Source organism: Callorhinchus milii, unplaced genomic scaffold, assembly GCF_018977255.1.
Source record: "Callorhinchus milii isolate IMCB2004 unplaced genomic scaffold, IMCB_Cmil_1.0 Scaffold3, whole genome shotgun sequence".
Taxonomy (NCBI): domain Eukaryota; kingdom Metazoa; phylum Chordata; class Chondrichthyes; order Chimaeriformes; family Callorhinchidae; genus Callorhinchus; species Callorhinchus milii.
In genome coordinates this window covers 49,371,178-49,395,950 of record NW_024704744.1, presented here as the reverse complement: position 1 = coordinate 49,395,950, position 24,773 = coordinate 49,371,178, and positions in this window count along the sequence as shown.

Here is a 24,773-nt window from a genome sequence, read left to right as displayed (position 1 = left end):
CGCTACTCAATACTCCACAAAACCCCTCACCCCTTCTATTCCCTTCACCTATACCCCTCTAGTCCCTAATTTAGCAGATATTCCTCAAACTGCTAACTAGAAGTCCAATGTGTGGCTTTTCAAACCATTAAAAAGGGTGTTGGGGTGAGACTTGCCACCTCCTGCACACCTGGGTCCAGTTGATGTGTTAAATATCATAACATCACTAAATTATACTTATGTGCTAATTTGCACATAGCAACATTGCAAAATGTATGTTAAAGAACTTAAACTTCCTTGTACAGCACTGCAACAACAACAAGTTACATTTGTGTAGCACCTTTCACGTTGGGAGGATGTCCCAAGGCACTGCACACAGTGTAACACAAGAAATTAGGTTACTTGCCTATTGTGATCAACAAGAACTTATATAGAGCCTTTCACAAAGGAAAACATCTGAAGAGAGATGGAGCGAGAGCCTGAGTATGGTTAGGGAATAGGGGGCGGAGGAGCAGGAGGGAGGTGACTGAAGGCACAAGGAGGGATAAAAACAAAGAGGCATACTTTTAAAAGGGGTTTCAAAACAAAGAGGAAGGGTGTGAAGCAAAGAGATTTAGGGAGAAGGTTTCAGAGAAAAGAGACAAAGTGACTAAAAGCTTACCTTCGAAAGATTGTGGCTAAATTTGCTGACATGTGTTGCCGTTTTATAATGAGACCTGTCATAAGTGCATATTGCAAAAAGAAGTTGGTAAATATAGCAGCAACAAAAGATAATTCCCTAACTCTTGTCACGTGTGTTTAATGAAAGGGAGCATCTTTCTATTTATCAAAGCTGTTCTGTAGATATCTGGGTTGGGTTAAAGCTCCGAGGAATGTAATAGCATATCTGTACAGACACAAAACCAGAACAAGGTTATACGGAGTATAATGAATATGGGGAAATGATTACAAAGCAGTAATCTAATCAAAGATTTCAGGTGACCTCAATAAACTGCAAGAGATTTTGCTACGTGGATTAATTGCTATCTAAAGTCTGTGAGCATATTATGGTTTTAGAATAAACCAACTCTGATATTTTGGCAATATTACATATTTATGTGGTGTGGTGGGATTTATTCATTTTGTATGCACTGGCTGACAGAATCTATCAGTACAACCCAGGCAGTGGAATCACAGACTGTTTACAAGATAGATGGAGTCCAATCAGTTCATCATGTCTGTGCCAGTGATAGCTTCCCCACCAGACAACGCTAATCCCATTCCCTTTCTCTGCATCAAATAATACAGGATGACCCAGTTATAAAGTGATAAATGTGGGGGGTAGAGTCCATAGAGTTCCAACGTGTCAGCCTGGCTAAATCAGCAGCATTAGCACTCGCATTTGAGTTAGAAGATTGTGGATTAAAGCCCCACATCAGGACTTTGAACTCTGGACTGACAATCCAACGAAGTGCTTGGGGACCCCTTCATTTTTTAAATGCCTGTCTTTTGTATGGAATGTCAAACCAAAATCCTGACTGCCAGGTCAGATTAAAGATCCCATGGCATTATTTGAAAAGGGAATGGAGTTTCTCCTGGTATCCCAATCAACAATCCTCCAGATAAAATTGGTCACTCACTTCATGGCTATTCGTGGGACATTTTTGTACATAAATTGGCTGTTGCATTTGCCTAAAAATGCAGTCACTACGCTTTACAGTAATCTCTTTACAGTAATTTATGAGAGGTGATTTGAGATATCTCAACAACGTGATAAGGCACAATATCAATGTGAGGATTATTATAATTGTTGTTATTATTGTTGTTATAAGAATAAAAAAGAGGTTTTGAGGACCTTTGAGGCCCTTCAAAGTGCATGCACAACTATTCCATTGGAGACATCTCACCCAATCATTTGAGCTCTTGCTGGAAACTTCTATAGATTTGCTGCTGAAACCTTTAGAAGCGATCAAATGATATTGCAGAATATCTTCACATTTGATATCTTCCACTTCAACTGAGGCTGTCGGACTCATGAGCAGCAGCAATAGAAACTGTCATGTTTATGAAGCATGTGCATATCCTGGCATATCCTATGTGGAGTCCTTTAACTCAGTGGTTAGAGCACTCGCCTCACAAGCGAGAGACCTGGGTTCGATTCCTGGCAGAGCAAAACCGTGGGCAAGTTTCCTTACTCTACACACCTGATAATAATCCCTCCAAAACCAAAAACAATAATAAATTGGTCATTTCAATCCACGACTGTTTGTGGGACGCTGCTGTGCACAATTGGCTGCCATATTTCACCCACAAATATACAGTCAATTCACTTTACAGTATATTCTGTGAAGCTCTTTGAGACATCTAGAAGACGTCTAATGCAAAGATTATTATTATTATTTTTTAAATGTCTTTCCTTAACAATTTCAACAACAACTTGCATTTATTCAATGCCCTTCATGCAAGGTAGGGTCTGGGAGCACTAACATACTGGAACATGTATCCAGTTTTTCTTTTAAAGGTGCTAAATGAGTTTGCCTTAACTGCTTTCCTCTGGGAGTGCACTGAAAATACCAACCGCCTCTATGGGGGAAGAATTTTTAATCTTGCTGGAAGCTTGGTAAGTGTACTCCTGTCCATTAGTTCTACCTCAAATCTCATGCTGAATAAACTGCTTATATCTATTTTATCTATGTTTCTCAGCACTTTAAAGACATTACCACGTCTCCCTTTAAACTTCTTTTCTCAGAAAAAAATGAACGGGATGGTTTTAGGAGATAACACTATCCAATTCCCATAAAATAAATGCAAGGTCCACTCAAGACAGCTATTTCATTGGATTGTTGACCCTGTAGTTTGTGAGTAAGTGCAAGAACTCCACAGTTGGATGATTTGAATGATTTTCTCCCTATGAGACAGTTCACAAGGGGAGACTCGCATTCTATCCCTTTATGGAGCAGGGTGTTTCTAGCATTCCTAGAAGTGACCCTCAAAACAATACTTTGTTTAGTTTTGTGGCCTTTAAAGGAAGGTTAGTGAATAACATTATTTTGTCAGCACAGAATCTCTAAGTGAAGAACGTTTTGTGCGCAGTATCTAGGAAACGAAAATTGCAAAAATTAAAAGAAAATGCACATACTCTGAACAGCAAGACATCAGGAATATTCCCCTAGCTGTTCTAAAACAAAAGGGTTTGCCTGCAAAACAGTCACTACAGTCAATAGTAACTCTTGTAAAGTGTTTTTTCAATGTGATAAGATCCTGAAATAAATCTAGGTGTTTCTTTCATTGCTGAATTACGAATAATCCACAAATGTACACTTTTGTTCTGCTGAGCATTCTTACGAAAAGTTACTCCAGTAAATCCTGAACTCCCTTGTTTCAAACTAATTGCCTTCCTCGCAGTGGGAGGAGTGGATTGATAAAGGCTGATTATCTGGGATTGGAGCGCATCAATTACATTGTGTGCATTATCCTGTAATTCCTTACTTGATAAAATTGTCCCCTAGGTATATTTATATTCCTGAAACATAGGGCCATGTTCACTGAAGAATGTTGCCTGTGTTTGCTTCAGAAATTGTACGTCTGCCCTTCTGTGACACTGGGAATGCTTTATGCTGATCAAGGTGATTTACTGCTCCCTACTGGCACATTGAAATAAAGTGACGCATTTTGAATGAAATGCTGGTTAAATGCTGCCCTCTAGTGTCCCCAAGGAAAAGTCTGAAATTGTGACTCACTACCTATTCGGGAAAATTAAGTGCAACAACAACGTGCATTTATTTATATAGCGTCCCTCTCACAGGGTGAAACCTCCACTTGTGTTTGTGATAAACTGGTAGCCGTCTTGGTTTTACACGACAATCTAAAACATTAATTATAACATAAACGTAGCCAAACTGCACAAATAAAGGTGCAATTAATGCTGTGTGTATGTCTCGGACAGTAAAGCCACATCATTTACAATCCCTGGTCCATGGTGCATCACATTAAGACTGTAAATAACCAAAAAATGATTTCAGAGTTCTCCAAATACATAGGGAATGTTTAATGTTACCAAAGAGTTAGTTCTGCCAGAGGCTCTTTGATAAGATTATAAAATCGGCTATTTAAAGTTCTTTAGCAGTTCAGCAGAGGTTTTAAAGGTTCATACGCAGGGGAATTTGCACCCACCAGCATTTTACTGCTATGGGGTAAATTGCTCGATTCCTGAAACAACCTCCTCCAAGTAATATCAGGTACATGATGCCAGTGTACATCATGGAGGGTCAAAAACAATTTATGGTGCACTGTTTGCAGAGAATTGATTTGCCACTGAACAGGCAGTATACATTGCAGCATACATTAGTAGAAAAAGGCTATTTAGGCCATGTAACTGACACAGATTTTTTCAGAAGCCATACAATAAAGTTCAACATACGAGACTTCCAAAGAAGACTAAAGACCATAGTATTAAAAGTAAATTAGCTGAATTGAAAACTGTGTCAACAAAAGGAAGTAGACAGATGAAAAACGATAAAATCTCTCTATGGGCAGTATTTTGGGGGGTCTCCAGGGCTTTGTTTTGGATCGTTTGGTGTTTACATTATTTACAACTGACTTAGAGAAGAAAATTTCTCATAATATTTCTTGATTTCAACTATATGTGGAAATTATTAATATATAAAGAGAATGTACAGCATTCAAGAATATTCAAGAGTATTCTGGACTTTCTAAACAGATTGGCTAAGGAGGACAAATGGATCTTAGATAAATATAAGGTCGTAAGTGACCTGTATGTATACAATACACATTTATGTAGTAGCTTTCACCTTGGGAGGTGGTCTCAAAGTACTTGACAATGCTGGTTGGACTCTATAAATTATTGAGTTGTTCATTACCAGAAATGGAAAAGGGAACGTTGAGAAGGAAACGTTCAGTTAAGATTTCGGCACAATTGGGTCTAAAACCTCAAAGTGAGACTGGTGTCATGAAGCTTATCAAATACTTTAGTTGCAACTTTAAAGCATTTTCACAATAAGACAAAATAGGTTATTCTAACCTTACATCGCTCGTGAGGACATATTTGGAATATTGTTTGAAATATTGGGTACTTTAGGGTTTACAGTAAAGACTTCAGCAAATAGGTGACTGGACTCAAAGAAAAGTGACAGTGATTATGTGACTAGCTCTAAATTATGAGGAAAGATTCACAGAATTAAACTTGTTTGCCTTGGGGAAAAGACAATCGAGAGGGTTAATGACACAGAACTTTAAAAAACTGAGAGGCATATATAATTTGAATATAGGTACACTATTTGACACACCTTGAAAGGATAAGTAGAGGCCTTAGGTTTAAAATGAAAGAGCCTTAAGCAAGACTGGAGATTAAAATGGTATTTCACTGCACAGAGTAATGGATATGTATTGCAATAAAATAATTAAATTTGAACTTTTCTTCACCTTCCTTCTTCTGAGCTTGAGTCTCTTTCTCCTTGTTTTGGCTTTTTCTCACTGTGTTAGCAACAACAAATTACATGTGGTCAGGAGTGTTAAGTACATCATTAAAGTTCAGTTTATTTATGCCCTTTCACATCTTGAATACAGCATTTCAAAACGATCTACCCTGAGCCTTTTCTTTAGGGAAGTATTATTTTACAGTAACCCTTACAGTGTAAATATTAGTAATCATGCAGTGATTATATCACAGATAAAAGTTTCAATGAGTATTCCTTTTTTAGAATTGTTAATCGTGCAATCAGGAATACTATACTGCTATCATCAATAATGTGACAAGGACAAATCATTTTTTTAACAATAAGCAATCAGAAGCAGAGCAATGGATGGAGGCCACTGGTTTGAATATAGTGAGCTGAGAAATGAGAACTAGGTTTTTCTGGTCACTGCAACCTTGCCCCTTTTCACAGCCATTGCATGATCCAGTAGCAAACTCAACAAAATCATCACTCCACGTGCANTTTTTACCTAAAATATTCACAATATAGAGTGGGACCATGAATTCAGCAAAGACAAATGGCCAACCTGGCTCAGAGTACTCTTGCCTCTGAGTCAGAAGTTTCTGGGTTCAAGCCCTATATCGGGACATTTGAACTCATATTGTGTAGGCTAATATTCCAAAGAAGGTCTGGAGGATGCTGCATTGTTGGAGGTGCTGTCCTTCTGATGAGATGTTAAACTAAGGTCACGTTTGCCTGTTGAGGTGGACGATAAATATCCCATGGCAATATTCAAAATAAGAAGCGTTTTCTCCCAGAATCCAGGCCATGAATACCCCAAATAAATTGGGTCATTCACTTCATGGCTATTTAAGGATATTCACTGGCAGATTGCACAGTCACTGCACTTCACAGTGTATCCTGTGAGGTGCTTTGAGACAACTTCCCGATGTCAAATGCACAGATTTTTTAAACAAGGCAAATTTTCCTGATTGTTTTCAATATCTTTGGGCATGGACTTCCTGCTCCTGACATCCACTGCTGATCCACACATGGGTGGAAGTTGAGTCAGGGTAGGATTGGTCTTGGCTGTGATTTTCCCATTTGGTCAAATAGTCATCTGACACCACCTGTCTCAGGCTAGGAGATGAAGAATCATCACTTGGCCAACATACTGGGGGTAGTGGGAGGTTGTGGGGGTTGGGGGGGTTACAGGTAATTCACTGTCCAATGCAAGCAGGCCTTGCAAAATGTCTATAAAGCAAGTGAACAGGCTCTTTGAGGAAGCAAAGGTGAATGCATATTGTACAATGCTATAGATGCGACCGTTTCAAATAAACTGACAGCAACGCATGGCGTCCAAGAAAAGAGTGGCATCACAAAGCTGAAACATGAACAGCTATGCAGGTATTCCAAAGAAACCAATGCTGATTCTTCTCAGAAATTTTGGATGTTAGTTAATGATCATTATTCCAATATACTATCAAATTACAGTATGTATCTTAATTGGTGTAGATTCTATATCTCACAGAATTTCTACCCCCTTGTTTCTAATACTCTGCACTGGTGGTTCCCAGCCATATTTCTCCAAGTATCTCTGTATTTCTATATTAAGTAAATGGCGAGTAAATGTTATGGCCAACCTTTATGGTGGGCTAATAAAATAAATTTATGCCATAAATCCCAAAATATTCAAACAAGATAAAACAGAAAACATACTACTGATTGAACACAGACTTACCTAGACTTGTGTGAATGTCTTTTTTTGGGAGTGAGCGATGAGGGGCACTTCTTGACTGCTCCGCAGACCACTTCCACAGCAGACAGTATCATAGTCCTGGGATCTGGTCACTGGCAGTCCTTTCAGAATAATATATGGAATAGTGCACAATTTCTTTCCCTCATGACAATATTGCAAGCTAGCAGCAATCTAACAATAATTCACTGGTGTATTGTGTTGCCTTTTGTTGGAACTTGAAAGCATCTGTTTGAAAAAGGCACTGTGTGTTCTTATGCTGTAGAGAGATAGAAACACACAGGATCAATCAAACCCAGAGTGCTGAGGTGTACGGTTGTGCCGCATTTACCTTATGGATTATTTGAGAACTGGTTCAAAGAGAGCCCGGGGCTGCTGATGCCTGAAATCTGCCCAATTTACTTTGAGAAGCAGAATTCCAGACATGGGTCGCAACTCAAAAACACAGGCTGTTGTTTGTAAGTCATAGATTGCTCTTTTATTTTCGATCCTTATCCAGTAGAAGTATAATGATTGAAAACTGTCGTTGGTGTATGTTACAATTTGTTCACTGCTCTACTCTAATCCCTCCCCTGCTTTTTCTCTACACTTTACTCTTATTTTTCATTACATATTTATCCAACTATTATCCAATACTGATGTGGATTTAGCTTCAGCAATTGTTTGTGGTAAGAAATTTCTCATTCTAACAATCTCACATAAAAAAAAATTTCCTTAACTTCCTCCTTTTTTCCGTTATAATACAAAATTTATGCTCCCTTGATATTGATTCATAAGTCATACAAAGATACATAGACATAAAAACAGGAGAAGGCTATTCAGCCCCTCGAGCCTGTTCCGCCATTTTATAAGATCATGGCTGATCTGTACTTCAAGTGCAGTTAACCGCCTATGCCCCATATCCCTTTATATCCTGACCTAACAAATGTCTGTCCACCTCTATCTTGAAAATGTGGATGGATCCAGCATTCACACCTTTTGGGGGAGAAAGTTCCAGATTTCCATTACCCTTTGGGTGAAAAACTGTCACTTAATTCCACTCCTAAATGGCCTAACTCTAATTTTAAGATTATGTCAATGAATATAGTCTATTTGCCATATCAAAGTAATTCATAATTTTGATATTTAGATCTTCCATTAATCTTCTGTGCTTTATTAAAAACAGTCCTAGATTGTTAAGTATGTCTTCTTAACTATAACCTCTCAATCTTTCTAAGTAAATTTTCACTGTACCTCTCAGTAGCTCAAGGAATAACCATCCTTACAACTCCACCTGAAGGCAGAGATGTGTATGAAATGGAAATTTTTTTGAAAATCCATTGGAACATAGACTGGTACTTCTGGTCAGAAAATTACTCTAAGTCACTGCATTTATCTGCAACTGTACACAAGAAAATATTCTAAGAATTATCATTTATTCTGTAAATTACCAACTTGTTTACCCAACTTCCAATTTCCATCTTTCATTTCCAACATTCGGAATGAGATGAGAGGTTATTGGAGTCCTGTAGCTCAGTGCTTAGAGCATTCGCCTCGCAAGTGAGAGGGCCTGGGTTTGATTCCCACACAGGGCGAAATGTTGGGCAAGTTTCCTTACTCCACACGGCTCTGTTTACCTAGCAGTAAGTAGGAACCTGGTTGTTAGTCAGTTGGTGGCTTGCTTTTCTGAGAGTAATAATCCCTCCAAAAATAAATAAATAATAATTTGTCACTCAATCCACAACTGTTTGCCTGCCACATTTTGCCCATAAAATATTCAATCAATTCACTTTCTTATTTACAGATCTTATTTACAATGTGATATATGTGCTAAATATTCAAACGTATAGAGATCACGTATTAGACAAGACACAGCTTGTAATATTTATACCAATCAAGTATCCATCACAAGCAGCTGGCAAAAATCATGTGCAAAATCAGCAGATTAAGAAAGTTCTGACTTGTCACCTGTTTCAAAATAAATCTGTTTGGACTGGGTTTATGAAAGGCAGATTCTCTTCAGGTACTCTCCATTAAACTAGTCCACCTCACAATGAAAAGTATCACAGCCACGCTCTGGCAGAGCGCTGAAGTCAAAAGCTTCTGACAGGGTTAAATGGAAGCGCTTGTTCCACATAATGGAGAAATTCAGTTTCAGGCCAGGCTTTCTCCACAAGGTCAGCATGGTGTATGGAGCTCCCTTTGCTTCAGGTACATCAAATGGCATTATCTCATTCTCATTCTAGTCAGACCAAAGGACGTGCCACTGTCTTCCTTGCAGGTTAGAAACAACTGTGTTTGTGGGACACTGCTGTGCGCAATTGACTTCCATGTTTCTCCCACAAAATCCACAGTCAATCCACATAACCATATATTCTGTAAAGCACTTTAGACGTCTCAACGAAGTGAAAAGCCACGATATCAAATGCAAGGATCATTATTGTTATTATTATAACTGACCGTACAATTTGTGCAGATTCCTCAATTCTGTGCGCCATAAAAACTAGCACTTCATTTTAAGTAAATCCAGTCTCTGCTAAATTATCAGATCACAAGAGCGATTCAGATGAATTAAACACTTTGGCCCATTTTGATCTCATGTTTCCAGAATACCCACATAACAAGTTCTCATCAAGCTGTTTCTTAAGTGCATTCAGTTTCTTGGTCTCAAACACCCTTCTGGTAACCCATTCCATCTATTCACTACCCTCTGCATCATTTGATCTCTGTAGAAAAGCTGCAATTAGCCCTTGTGACATTGAGCTAAGAGGGAAATCAGCCTGAATTCTTATTGTTGATCATTATCTAGTGATCCCTGCTGGACGTATGGTGCCCATGCATGGTGTTTGTTGGGTAAGATCAGGATCAGCTCAGTTTGATGCTCGACATGGTTAACTAGGCTGCTGGCACTCACTGTACATTTGGAAGAGGTTCTAGAGTAGCCCTGGAGCCCAGCAATAGTCAGCTTCTTCACAGAAACAAAGATGAAAGGGAAAAGAATGGCGGAAGAATTAAATGTTTTCTTGCTCATTAAATTAATATAAAATGTTATGGTAACATCTACAAAAATAAGATTTACACTTATATAAATACCTTTCCCACAGGGAGAAGGTCTCAAAGTGATTTACAAAGAATGAGTGGGAGCCCAAGTTTGGGGTTTGTGGGGGTGGAGTTAGTGTGACTGGATGAAAGTGCAGTCAAAAATCAATGGATGCAAAGCGAGTTACAGTAGTTCAGAGTCTCTTTCTTTGCATAGTCACTGTTTACTAGCAATCTTTTTAACTGTCACTATTGTAGTCATATATCGAGGTAAAATATGAGCAGAGGGGTATCCATCATCAGGATTGGGGATGGATATTGTTCTTTGTGCCTGGACTATCAGGTGAAATCCATCAACCAATGAAATCCAACTAAATCATTTTGCCTTAAAATTCAAGATCACACAGAATACTGAAACATACTGAAATTCACTCTTAATTTGGAAGCCTTTTAAAAAATACAGAAAAATGATTTCGAAATTAAAAATCCACCTTTCAGATCAGACAATAAACTTTTCAGATGGATGTTAGAGATCGTATGGCACAATTAAAAAAAATAAGTTTCTCTGGGTGTCTTGGCTTACAATACCTCACAAAATTCATCATTTACTTCATGGCCATTTGTGGGACATTACTGTGCCCAAATTGGATGCAGCATTCACCGACAAAAATTCAGTCACTACACTTTATAGTAAATCCGGTGAAGCACCTTCCTCCTGATATGAAAGGTCTTATATCAAATGTACAGATGATTATTATTATTTATTTAAATGGAATTTTCCACAATTCTACATGATCTTAAATAATAATAATAATCTTTGCATTTGATATAGCACTTCATCATGTCATTGAGACGTCTCAAAGTGCTTCACAGAATATATTGTAAAGTAAATTAATTGTGCATTTTGTGGGTAAAACGCAAACAGTCAATTGCACATGGCAGTGTCCCACAAACCATCATGGATTGCGTCACCACATGTTTTGTGGGAAGGGATTATTACTGCCAATTGAGTAAAAAGGTTCCTATTTATTGCTAGGTAAACAGATGAGTGTGGAGTAAGGAAACTTGCCTAAGGTTTTGCAATGCTTGGAAATTGAACTGGGGACCTCTCGCCTGCAAGGCGAGTATGCTAACCATGACGCTATGAGACTCCTCTTAAAGACACGTTAAGATATGATGCCCTTACAGGCTAAGACTTGATGGAATTTTATCCCACAGAAATGTGAAATAATATTCGAATGATAACTGATCTTCTGGCTTAAATTTGCAATCATTGTGCTACCACTCTGAATCAAAAATGTCCAGCATGTTCCTGTGTTTCCTAAGGGATAGTAAAGCCCCAGGCATAAGTTTCATTAAGCTGCAAAGATCGAGGAGAAGAAGTTGGATACAATTTTGGAATCCACAAGCCATATGACCTAGAGTTGAAGCTTAGCTGCATTGTATGTGGACCTGCTGGCCAGCTCAGAGACTGATTGATTGATCCTGGAGGAAGGGGATTCCTTGACAGATCATGCTGTATGTTTTATATTTATAGAGCAACAAAGGTGGGTAACAAGGTTATCAGTTACGAGGCAAATACTTGAAACTGAATCAAAATATCTGAAAATTAATTTACACAATTTATTAAAGCTTCTCTATTACAATAATCTGAATATCTAATTCTAAACTATTTAAGGAGGGATATACATGGTAAGCATATACCCATCAAAATATTATTATTATTTTGGATTTTAATATTTTTTAAATGTCCTGAATGAAGACACAATTTAAAATATCATGTCTAAAGTGTCACTTTTTAATTAGCAGCCTAACATAATCGTCTTGGCTTTGAGTTTGCATAATTGCTTAATGAAATTCCTCAAAATTTACAATTGTACAGCACCTTTCATATTGAACAATGTCTCAAAGTGCTTCACAGAGACAAAGTGGGAGCCTGAGCAGGTAGAAGATAGTGGGATAGGCGGGAGGTGATTAAAGGCACCATCAGAGTTAGGTGCTTAGAGGGTTTGGATAACGAATCGTGTTAGAATTCCTAAAACCCATCTAAACTCTGTTCACAAAGTATATCACATTGGAGTACAGTTCCACAGATCAGAATAATAAATGTCCAGTTACTGAAAGGAATCCCTATTTGCGAGATTTTATATTACAAAATATCACAAATTAGACCCTTTGTCAAAAAAACCTCTAGTTTGGGTTGAAGACATCAGAGAATTATTTGTTTTACCTTGAGGTTTTACAATAATATTTTTGCATTTGATATAGCACCTTTTACTGAACTTTCTGTCAGTCACAGGGGGTTCTTCAGAATAGTTTTAGTTTATTTGAATAAACTTTAAATTTCAATAGTGTATTTAATTGGTGCAAAATGTTTGGTGTTTCTCAAAACAGTAGAACAAGAGGATACAGGTTTAGAGTTCTCAAGGCAATTTCAGGATAGATAACAGGAACTTTAACTGAAACTGGTTACCAGGAATGGTGGTTGAGGCCAGGACACTGGACTCATTTAAAAAGCAGATTAATGCTGCGATAGAAGGATGGTAGAGTGGGTGTTCTGGAGGATAGAGATCAGATCTGAATCTCATGGGAAAATATTGTGGGAAGAGCTTTCTTCAACCAAACCAATCCTGTGATGTTTTATATTATTACTTTGTGACATGACATGAGCTGAGAATTGAGTCTATGTGAATTTTCACAATTATGAAACAATTATAATCAAAAGGTGGAAATATTCAAATCATTTACTTTCTAAGATAGGTTTACTTGAACAAAAACCTAAACATGTGATTTTATACAAACTATGCTGTAATTGCTATTCGGATTGATAACCTGATAGTGGGCACTGTAAGTTATTACTTTTACTTTTGTTCTCATATCTAAGTACTATATAAATTTAGTTGTCAGCCTAGTTCAGTTGGTAGCACTCTCACCACTATATATCATTATTTTTGTCATCTCTATAATAGCTTTCCATGGCAAGATCTGATTTATTTCAAATGTAAATGTTATACTATACATATACATAACCACCACATCATACATTGTTATTTATCATTTAGAATTAGGAATTTTACAAGGTAATCACTTGTTTCCCTCTATCCTCTTCATGTGAGCTTTTATTGATCTTTGTACAGTATATATGTTACATTACTTGACAGAATCTATTGTATTTGGTAATGTGTCTGGGTGATGATTCACTGTTGTAAAACAAATATGAAACTATTTGGAAATGATTGGTTAATGTGTTTGTGGTATCAAACTGATTATGTAACAATGGATGTTGATTTGGACCTACAATCTGCACGCACCAAGTTTTCAATCTCAGTTAATCTGCTAAGGAAATTTATCGAGTGGAAGTGAGCCATTCCTCCTAAGGAGAAGGATCAAGTTCCAAATAGATCAAGTCCCACTAAGCCTCATGCTGGCACACACTCCTCAGGGCTGGTTAGAAAGCAATATTGGCCAAGGCACAGTCAATCCATCAACCCAACTGATTCATTGTTAATTGAAATGTCTACTTAAACACTTTCAGGGAATGTAATGATTATGTTCATTAGCGTCTCAAAGTTATTACTAATTGGAATATTCACTCGGGTAATGTCCATAATGCTCAAGCAGAATGATGTTATAACTGCTATTGTCGAGCCACAGAGCTTGTACTAAATAACATACAAATTGCTATGGTTATGCCTCTAGCTCTCCCACACAATAATTGGTTAAACACTCTGTCGAACAATGGATTACCTGATCTGTGAATCATTAATTGTCTTCGCTTTAAATATCAGCCTTGAAATGTTTTGTCAATGTATGGGCCAAGTCATTATGTGACTACATAGATCATTTATGTCTGTGCTTTAAATTAATCTATGTGAATGTTTCATAGGAGAACGCACATTAAACAGTCAGTTTCATTTATCCTCCTCCCTTGTTAAGAAACAAACATACTGGAATTCTCATTTCACATAAGCATTACAAGATGCACAGTTTTCTCATTCATCTGGTTCAGTTCTTTGTTTATTTTGACGTCGTGGGGACGGACAAGATTTTGTCGACGTAAGTGGTTTTCAACATAAATGAATAAATCAAGTTCTGTCAGTCACTGGCAGCCAAGGTGTGCACCACAAGTTGTAATCCGGGCACACACTGAGCACAACTCCAGGGAAGCATTGCATGTGCCGTACACCCAAAAGCTCAAGCTAGATGCAGTATGGGGAGGCAAAGGTTGATGTTTCTTTTGGTTAGCTGGGTGTCTGACACATGCAGAAACCCATCACCGTGCTTAAGAGTATCCAGACCAAACTGAGAGTTCTGTGCATCCCACAACACATAGAAATTGCAGAGTTAGATTGTTAGAATGGAATGCATACTCCCTCCCTGGAGAGACGCATCCTGTTACCAACATACAACACCATCATGCATGTCTAATTCTAGAAAGTATTAAGCACAGTTTGGCAAGAGCCAAGGCTTGGGGACCCCAGAGTGTGCGTTGGGCATAAGTGGTAAAAACACAATGTACTCAATGTTGTTAGGGACTTCAAAAATGTTTTGGTATAATCATTCCGAAAATTATGTCAATGTCGACATATATGGTAAGTTTAATGTGTTCCTATAAGGGGAGGGTCAGGGACTTCAAATTTTTGTTGACATATTTGAGATGTTGATATAAATGGGTTAGAGATAAATGGGTAGCACTGTATTTGAAATATTGCATTTATTTCCTTTGATCATAATACAATGCACTGCTCTGCAAATATTTAAAAGCAAATTATCAACATTTGTACAGCATTGTAAATACTATACTGTGCAAGTATGGAAATATGTGCTTTATATTTAACCAGGTAAAATCCATACAAATCTCTTGGTCTTAATCTATGATGCCAAAGACGACAACAACAACAACAAAATTACATTTGTAAAGCACCTTTCAAGTCAGGAGGAAATCCCAAGGCGCTGAACAGTCAGGGATCAGGACCCGAGCATGGGGATAGAGTTGGCATGAGGGAGGGCAGAGAGGTAGGAGGGCGGCTGAAGGCACGGACAAAAAGGTGGGTCTTCAATCGTGTCTTGAAGGAGGCAAGGGAGGGAGCAAGGCAAAGGGATTGTGGGATGGAGTTCCAAAGAGTGGGGGCAGAGAGGCTGAAGCCCGGCCGACAATGGTAGGGGGAGTTGGGCAGGAGACCAGGAGCAGACATGACGAATGCGTGTATGAGGTTTGCAGCGGCCTGAAGGGTGAGGCAGTGGCAGACTCGGGCAATGTTGCGGAGGCGGGGAAATATCTTTGGCTGCTACTTTTGATTCCACTTTTATGATGTAGTTAACAGCACAGACAGTTTCCATTTGGAACTTATGACTAAATGTTCAAAACCAGATGTTAAGATGAAATTTAACTAATAAATAAAAGGTATAATGCTAAAGATCTCAATATCATAAGCTTTTATGGTTTTTACAGTTATGGTTTTCAAATTCTTGTATTTGACACTGAGTGAAGTGCCTTAAGATAACCCAGTAAGACTGTTCTCAGGAAGCTAATCCAAACAGCTGTCATTAGGCAGATGCTGAGAAGAGGAGATTGATTGTCAAATCTGTATGGTTTGAAAAAAGATGTCTCTGGGTGAGATTGTTAATCACATTTTAAGGCCACAATGTTGACAACTACCAGATACAAAAACAGCCACCTGTGAACGTTGAGAAGAGAATGTTGCACACACAGCTCTGTTCCTATCGTTGGCTACAAGGTCTGATAAAATTGTAAAAAAAGAGCTTGATGTTGTGATGGAAAGACAGTAGGGTGGGTATTCTGGAAGTATGAAATCAAATGGAATTCATGTAAAAAAAGTACTTTCTTGTAGCACATGATTGAATATTATACAAAATACCAATTTTACTTATTTTCAACTTGCACCTTGACGCTTAAAACTCATATTTTTTTCCTCTCCCTTTGATAAATATGAACTGATACTTACACCCCTGTAATAATGTAATCCTTCAGAGCCTGAGATACAATATTAATGATTTCCTTCAGGTTGATAGTCTTGCAATCAGCAACAAATTGAATTAATAAAATTGGTCCTCTTTGTAGTACGTTTTCTGTGTTTAAAAAAAAGCTTATGATATTGAGATCAAAGTGTTATGTTAGATGAACACAGTTAGTGCTGTTCCCACAAAGTGGGAAAATGATTAGCGTAAAGCATTGTTAGAAAATAAAATCAGCCAAATCTGCAAGGAAATAACGCTAACTCCTCTAACCAGATATCAGACTGTTTTATTATAATTCGTTCGTTATTTCCCAATATCCCGATGGGTCAGACCAAAGGCCGGTACAATCAACAGATCTTATAACAGAATAACACCACTATAGATATCTCGAGTTCAAGAGTTCAACACTGTGTCTTTCCAGCACACAAGCTTGATTCTTCATGCTTTCAGTCTTCTTGCTTACAGCTTTCAATCTTCCATCTGATATCCTCAGTCTTAGTGTTTCCAGCTCTTAGTCTTCCATCTCCGTAGCCTTGTCTCCGCAGCCCGGGACGGCTCCATCTCTCTTATCCTTGTCTCCGCGACCCGGGACGGCTCCATCTCCCGTATCCTTGTCTCCACGACCCGGGACGGCTCCGACACAAAGTTATCGGAACTCTTATACCAATATTCATCCAATCATGGTGGGGATATTAATCACCCGGTCGAAATCATGCTGGGTTCACGTGAACACCTCCTGGGGTGTACGTGCCTCACACACACAAACACACTGTCCTTGAGACAGTCCATTATCTCGTGTACGTGTAGGGAGTTTCAGTCCAGCTGCCCACAACACACTTAACTTAAAAGTTAACCCGTTCGCAACATCTATTATGATTCTAACATTATACAAAGAGTGTAAATTCTAACAGCATTCACACAAACACTGTGGAAATGATAAGTAGAACTTACCATCTACTAACTACTGTTAGTAGATGGTAAGTTCTGGGTTATTTAATCAGCTTCATTATTGGAAATATTTATTAATACTGACGAATGCTCCAAGTGCATAATGAAGTAGGCATTTCACTCAGGTCTAGACTTACTCTGTTTATATAGCTTTCAGAACATACAGAATTTGCCATTTTTACATTGTTTATTTGTAACAACTTCTGCAAGAACTACAGAAAGCCAACTTGAACGGTAAACCTGAATTTAACAATTTGTCTGATTCTGGATGTTCTGACATGCTACACAAATAGAGTAAATCTAGATTCAAGTGAAATTTTGTCCCAGAATATTTACTATGGGAGTGGGAATTGTTGTTGGAGAGAAGAGAGCCAAGTTTCAATAACGGACATGTGGGCAAGGATGAATTATCTGGCATTTTTATTTAATTGGTTTTGGGATTCAGAAGTATCTACATAATATTTTTGACCAGGATAGCAAATTGGGTGAGGTCATTGATAGGGTAGATTTTGTGTAACGGTGATTGGAGTATGCTTTTATACCAAATAGCCTTTTTTGTTCTATGCTTTATGTATATGCATCTTGTTTGGCCCTGAACTATTCTTTCTACCCCACATCCGTGCCATGACCCGCTCTGCCTTCCCCCATCTCTGCAACATCGACCGGCTTCGCAACTGTCTCACATTGCAGGCCGCCAAAACTCATACACACATTCATAACATCCAGGCTTGACTGTGCAAAGTCTCTGCTTGTTGGCCTCTCCAACTCCTCCCTCCCTAAGCTGCAGATCATCCAGAACCCTACAGCCCGTGTCGTCTCCCACACTAGACTCCGTGACCTTATCAGCCCCATCCTCGCCAGACTCTACTGGCTTCCCATCACACAGAGGATACAGTTGAAGATCCTGGTCCTCACCTTCAAAGCCCCCATGGCCTTGCTCCCCCCAACCTCTGCGACTTCCTACCCCCTTATCAATCTGCCCACTCCTTCCATTTAGCCGGTTCTGGCCTGCTTCATGTCCACCGCTTCACCCGCCCCACCCTCTAGAACTCCATCCCGCAGTCCCTCCTCCTTTGCCTCTTTCAAGACCCATCTCAAGACCCTCCTCTTCGACAGTGCCTCCGATCACCCTCCCTCCCCTGATTGTCCAGCACCTTGGAACGTCCTCCTGACATGAAAGGCGCTGTACAAATGTAATTTTGTTGTTATGCTTTTTATGTTCGTGTTTGAGAATGATATCACCAAAAGCGAGCTTGTAAAAGATAAAAAGGAGAGGGCTGAGAATAGAACCCTGCGGTACACCAAGTTCACAGTAACCTTTCAGACATGGGATGACCGGCAGTGGAGTAGCTTGTATTGTTCATGTGTTGAATATCTGTAGCAGCCTGAAAATAGCAATTCAGTGCATCAATAACAGGATCATAGGTTTGCTATCCTGAAGCAATCTAAATTTATCAAATGTTTTGGTCTCCCAATGTATGGAAATACTGCAATGGGAGAGAAGGAGGGGAGAATACCCTGGAGCACCAGAGTACAGTGCTATGGAGAAGTAGGACACATATTTAGTTCCCACACTTGCATAAAGTCTCATCTGAAGGACCAGATGGTCCTGCTTTGAGACATCGCGAAGATGTGATAAGGCACAATATCAAATGGAAGGATTATTATTATTTTGTTATTTATTTTATAAGAGGAGGGTTGCAAAGGGCAGTTTCAGGAGAGGCACCAAAGTATTTCTTTACCCAGAAAGTTAATATCTGGAACAAGTATCAGGATGAGCGTTTGACCCTGGACTGATTTCAAAAACTACTGATGGGAGGATCATAAGAGGTGAGTATTATGGAAAAATTAGATCTTTCTGAATGGAAGGGATTTCATGTGAACCTCTCTTATGATCATATGAACTACGCAGCTATAATATATGTAGAACTGACGCAATGTGTTGATCTGTGGCAGATGGTTACAGTGAAAACAGAATCAGTCAAAGGCAGGAATGAAACATTTGCAGTTCTGGTAACTTACTTTAGAGATTCATTAACAACTATCATTTCCCCCCAAATGATCTGTTGACTGGCTGCATTAAAGCTTTCAAATCAATATTAATTTATATGTGCAATGCAGTGCAATTACAGCACCAGATTTTAAACAGCTGGTAGCACATAGAAATTCACGTAAATTAACTCTCTACAAAACAGATATCCTGAAACAAGAGATTTGTTTCACACTAATGATCATTGGTGCAACAAACTCTTGTTTTTTTCACTCATTTTAACTTTTGAAAACTTTTTAGATTCACTTCTCTGCAATGACACAAGTGAGAATTATTCAATTATTACATTTCCCATACAAGTACTTTACAACAACAACAACAACAACTTGGATTTATATAGCGCCCTCCACACTGGACGGCGAGCCAGGAGGAGGGGGAGGAAGGTGACCAAAGGCGCGGTCGAAAAGAAAAATCTTCAGCAGACCTGAAAGTAGGAAGAGAGGGGGTGAGGTGAAGGGAGTGAGGAAGGGGCGTTCCAGAGCCTCGGGGCATAGTGGCTGAAGGCACGGCTGCCGAGGGTGGAGCGGAGTACTCGGGGGACAGACCCAGAGGAAACAAGGCAACGGGCACTGTTTTGAGGAGAGAGGAGGTCAGAGAGGTAAGGGGGTGCAGAGGAGTGGAGGGATTTGAAGACAGGGATGAGGATCTTGAAATCAATCCTCTCTGGGACAGTCTGGCGACTTTACTAGTTATCCCAATAATGAAAGCCCAGTGGTGCCAGAAATGGCATGGTGACAATTCATGTTTCTAACTATGAGGAAATCTTTAATCTGGCCACAAAGAATGCAGAATTTGCACTTCCTTGACAGATATTGGCTTAACAATAATTTTTTATTCATATTTTAAATTTAAAATGTCATCCTGGCATCCAGAAATCAAAATCTTGATCCAATCTAAATGTTAAAAAATGACATGAATAACCATTTTCCTGAAGTCAGGGTTTTTTCAGACTCAAACGTATTGTTAGTGTGTTAGCTTGACTGAATTCGTAGTGCTCTCGCCCTTGAACCAGAAGATTGCGGATTCGGCCCCACGTCAGGACTTGAATTCATATAGTCTGAGCTGACACTCCAATGCAGTGCTAGGGGTGTGTTGCACTGTCGGAGGTACCATCCTTCAGATGAGACATTAAAGCAAGATCTCATTTGCCTGTTCAGGTGGATGTTAAAGATCCTATGACACTACTCAAAAAGTGCCTGGCCAATAATGGTGGGGCAGGACAAGCAAGGGGATGTGGAGCAGGCCAGAGCCTGCTGAGTGAAGGGAGCAGACAGGTTGATAAAGGGCTACCAGGTCACAGAGGTAGGAAAGAGCAAAGCCTTGATAGGGTCACGGAGCCAGATGCGGGAGGGGATATGAGCTGCGGAGTTCTGGATGATTGGCAGTTTGAGGAGGGAAGAGTTGGGGAGGCCGACAAGCAGAGAGTTAGCGTATTCGAGCCTAGATGAGATGAACGCAAGAATGAGGGTTTCAGCTGTCTGAGGTGTGAGGCAGTTGCAGAGCTGGGCGATGTTGAGGAGGTGGGGGATTGCAGAGTGGATCATGTGCCGGATGTGGGATAGAAAAGCCAGTTGAGGGTCAACAAGAAGCCTAGGTTCCTGACTTGCTCAATGAGTTGGAGTGGATGCTATAACAAACAAAATGATTATTGTCATTTTAATGGAGTAGTCCTGTAGCTCAGTGGTTAGAGCACTCATCTTGCATGCAAGAAGACCTGGGTTCAATTCCTGGCAGGGTAAAACATTGGGCAAGTTTCCTCACTCCACAAGCCTCTGTTTACTTAGCAGTATGTAGGAACCCAGTTGTTAGTTTATTGACAGATTGCTTTTTCAGGGGTAATAATTCTTTCAAAATAAATAAAAATAATGTGGTCATTCAATCCATCATTGTTTGTGGGACACTGCTGTGTGCAATTGGCTGCTGCAATTTTGCACACAAAGTATACAGTCAATTCACTTTACAGTATATTCTGTGAAGCGCTTTGAGACATCTCAAAAACGTGATAAGACGCTATATCAAATGCAAGATTATTATTATTATTATTTATTAATATAATTTGGTATATGCCTTATCACATCATCGATACGTCACAATGTGGTGTGACTGTATATTTGTAAGTGAACACAGCAGCCAATTTTGCACACAGCCATGAAATGAAAGACCAATTTTATTTGGAGGAATTTTGGCCAGGACACCAGTAAAAATTCCCTTCTCTTTTTGACTGTATTGAATAAGACTTTAAAAAAGATCTGGAGGAATATTTGGTTAAGTAGAGAATTCAAGATTAGAAGTCTGGATAGATATGCCAGAATGTGGAAAGTAGGATCAAAGGTTACATATACATTGTACAGTTTTGCTCTGATGTGTCTGATGGTGTAAAGAAAAAAGTTTGCAGAAACTTTCCTGAGAACATGAAATGGGTTAGACAGAACCTGTGGTAGGAACAGTTTGATGAACCAAACTGTTGTTCCTCATGCAATGCTTCCTTCTAAGGGATAAAGGGATTTGATAGGGTAGATTCAGCAAAGCTATTTCCTCTGGTGCGGGAATCCAAAACAAGGGGCATAGTCTTAAAATTAGAACCAGGCCATTTAAGAGTGAAATCAGGAAGCATTTTTTCACTCAAAGGGTGGTAGAAATCTGGAATTCTCTCCCCAAAAGGCCGTGGATGCTGGATCCATCCACTTCTTCAAGAGTGAGATTGATAGATTTTTGGTAGGTCAGGGTATTAAGGGATATGGGGAGAAAGCGAGAAATTAGAATTGAAAGGATTAGTTGAGGTACAGATCAGCCATGATCTAATTAAATGGCGGAACAGGCTCAAAGGGCTGAATGGCCTCCTCCTGTTCCTATGTTCCTATGTTCCGTTCCTGTGAAGAAAAGAAATCTGATACATAAATTTCTCAATCTATTTAGTATTACAGGGATCCATTCTTGCATAATAAATTGCTATACCTTGCAAGGGAATTTACCAGATTATGAGAGCACAACAATACAATCAGAATGGCTGATCAAGTCTAGCATGATCGATGTATTCATTTTATCTACTTTTAATAAGAATAGAGAGAAACTAATCTGAAATACTTTGTGCAGACAAAGTGGCTATATCAATTAGAGTTTTCACAGCATATCTCATTTATCTTAATTTGTTTAGTCAGCCAGGTGTTTGGCACATTGCTATTTGCAAATTGGCTGCCAGGTTCACCTACAAAATACACAGCTATTACACCTCATAGTAAAATCCTGTGAAGTGCTTTGAGATGTCTCAATGATTTGATAAGGTGCTGTATCGAATGCAATTATTAGCATTCATCAGAGTTACAACATTTGCAACACACAATTTTAATGAAAGCAGCTCCATACCTCAAAATTAGCAAGGTTGTAAGAAAGTCATGATTTTTTGGACCAATAGTTGTTGTCACGGTTTGTTAAACTTGTGATTTTGGTGCAGTCATTTCAAGTTCTAGTACAACAATTTTGCATTTATGTAGCTCCCTTCACGTGGGGTAGCATCCCGCAATGCTTGACAGTGGCAGAATCTGACACCAAGCCAAGGGGAGAGGGAGGGGGAGGTGACTGTAAGCATGATCAAAAAGGAAGGTCTTTAGGTGGAATTTGAAAGTGCAGAGGGAGGGGGCAATGTGGAGGCATTGAGGGAGAGAGTTCCAGAGTTTCAGGACATAGTGGCTGAAGGCACGGCTACCGATGGTGGAGCGGAGGGAACGAGGGACGAACAAGAGGCTGGAGCCAGCTGAGCAGAGGCAGCGGGTGGTGAAGTGGGGTTTAAGCAGATTGGATAGCTAGGGAGGTGCGAGGGCATGAAGGGATTTGAAAACGAGTGAGAGGTTCTTGAAATCAATCTGTTCGGTAATTGGAAATCAGTGGAGCCTGGCAATGACTGGTGCGATGGGGGAGTTTGGTGTGGATGAATATCCAGATGACAGAGTTTTTAATTAATTTAAATTTATCTACGGTGGAGCTGGGGAGATCAGGGAGGAGGGCACTGGAATAGTCCAGCCGGGAAATGACAAAGGCGTGGACCAGGGTTTCGGCTGCATTGGTTGTGAGATACGGACGGAGGCGGGCAATGTAACGGAGGTGGAGAAAAGCGGTCTAGGTCAGGGAATGGATTTGGGGCAGAAAGGAAAACTAGGAATCAAACCTATTGCCTAACTTGTGCATGGGCTTGGTGGGTCTGAGGGAGAGCCCAGGGAGGTTGAGGAGTTCAGACCTGCAGGAGAGAAAACATTGACGGGAACCAAAGAGTATGGCTTCCGTGCTTTTAGTCATTACGCCCGAAGTTCTGGAACTTTCTCCCCCAATAACTCTGCCTTGCCCCCTTCCTCCCCACTTTCAAATCTCGCCTGAAGACCTTCCTTTTTGATCGTGCTTCCGGTCACCTCCCCCCTCCCTCTCCCCCTGGCTCAGGGTCACAATCCGCCACTGTTAAGCTCTCCTGGATGCAACCCAGCATGAAGAGTGCTGCATAAATGCAAGTTGTCGATGTTCTCTTGCCAAAATTCAGCTGCAGGAAATTTGCAGTCATCCAGGCCTTGATGTCTGTCCAACAAGCTGACAGGACATCAGTGGACTGGGAGTCGCAGCTGGAAGAGAAGAAATAGATTTGGGTGTCATCCGCATTAATGTGGAAGTTGACCCCATGTCTGTGGATAACATCACCGAAAGGGAGCATGTAGATAAGGAAAAAGAAGGGGCCAAGGATAGAGCCTCAGGGTACCCCGCAAGTGACTGGCTGGGGGCAGGAGGAGGAACAATAACAAAATTACATTTATAGAGCACCTTTCACATCGGGAGGACGTCCCAAGGTGCCGTACAGTCAGGACCCGAGCATGGGGGAATGGCGGGGTAGGGGTGAGGGAAGGCAGAGAGGTGGGAGGGCGACTGAAGGCATGATCGAAGAGGAGAGTCTTGAGAGCGGCCTTGAAGGAGGCAAGGAGGAAGCGAGGTGAAGGGACCGTGGGATGGAGTTCCTGAGTGTGGGGGCAGAGAGGCTGAAAGCCCGGCCACCGATGACAGGGTGGGTCAGGCAGGAGATTGGAGGCGCTCATGGAGGGAGTGGGAGGAGAGGAAAGAGCGAAGCTGGGAGGCGATGGCTCTCTCAAGGACCTTAGACAGAAAAGGGAGGTGGGAGATGGGCTGGTAGCTGGATAGCTGTGATGGGTCAAGGGAAGGTTTCTTCAAGTTGGGGGTGATAGTGACTATTTTGAGGGGGGTAGGAACAGTGCCAGATGACAGGGAGAGGTTGATGATGTTGGCGAGTAGTGGGGCAAGAAGTTGGAGCTGGGATTTAAGGAGAGGGGTAGAGAGGGGTCCAGGGAGCATGTGGTGAGCTTCATGGAGAATATGGTGGTGATGTCAGAGGAGGGGGTGACAGGTTCAAAGGTGTGGAAGTAGGATGTGTAATGGTCGTAGTGTTAGGTGTGCTGCTGCTGCTGCTACTACAATAGCAGCAGCAGCTAATAATAATAATCATTATTATTCCGCTCGTTGCTGCCATGACTAAGTGCATCTCGAAGGACTATGGTGTTCTGAAGGAAGATGAAGGAATTGCTTCCATTTGCCGAGACGTAATGTTGGCGTTTGGTTGGGTAGGACTCGAACCAAACAA